This window comes from Myotis davidii, unplaced genomic scaffold (assembly GCF_000327345.1).
Source record: "Myotis davidii unplaced genomic scaffold, ASM32734v1 scaffold243, whole genome shotgun sequence".
Classification (NCBI taxonomy): domain Eukaryota; kingdom Metazoa; phylum Chordata; class Mammalia; order Chiroptera; family Vespertilionidae; genus Myotis; species Myotis davidii.
In genome coordinates this window covers 487,062-487,825 of record NW_006295183.1, presented here as the reverse complement: position 1 = coordinate 487,825, position 764 = coordinate 487,062, and the positions used below count along the sequence as shown (strand labels likewise).

Genomic DNA, 764 nt, shown 5'->3' with positions numbered 1-764 from the left:
CCCTGCCCGGGACGCGCCCGCTCACCCGCCCGCCGGGGCGTGCTTAGGACCCAGATTCCCACCCCACAGCCGGCTGATTTCTGGGGCGACCTCCTCCTCCTCCACCTCCCCCCCACCATGAGGCCTCAGCCGAGGAAACGGCAAAACCAGAGGCCTTCTCTAGTCCTAAGGGTCGGACTTGTGAAAATCACCAGGAGTCAGTGTAGAGGTTGTGGGGGTCGGGCCGGTCTGGGGGTGACAGAAGTCACTAAAGGTAAAAGGGGACGGTTCAAGTTACCGGGCCCATCACCGGAGGTAGAATGGGGGAGATCCCGAGAGGTCATTAGAGCCGTGGGAGGGGGGGTCATGAGAGGTCGCAGGGCAGAGTCTGTCCACACAGGTGGGAAGGCCAGGCCTTAGCCTGGCTCCTGAAGCGCACCTGGTGCCAAAGCGCGTTCGGAGGTGCGCGGGCCTGGGAGCTGCAGAAGGAGGGGGACACCCCCCTCCCCAACTCCAGAGAGGGGCACTCTAAACCGGGCCCAGCCGGATTGGCCGGGCCAGGAGCCTCAACCCTACCCCACGTGGGGACTCCGCCTGTTTTCGCAGCCCTGCCCCTTTGGCGACGGGCCTGCTGTTGCCTAGAGATGGGAGCGCGCTGGCGGGTGGGGACCAGCAGCAAATGTGCACGGTGCGCGCGCGGGCTACACAACCTCCCCTCCAACCGGGACCGACATCCCAATCGGACCGTCCCGCGTGGAGGCCTCCCAGCCCCCTTGCCTCGTCCG

At 66.2% G+C, this 764-nt stretch overlaps 1 protein-coding gene across 1 annotated transcript in view; it reads right to left on the bottom strand.

The window, feature by feature from the left end:
- ESRP2 (epithelial splicing regulatory protein 2) overlaps positions 1 to 764 on the bottom strand; it is a gene marked incomplete at its 5' end in the record, with an annotated part of 8,087 nt that overhangs the window by 6,593 nt on the left and 730 nt on the right. The gene's annotated exons all lie outside the window — the stretch shown is intronic.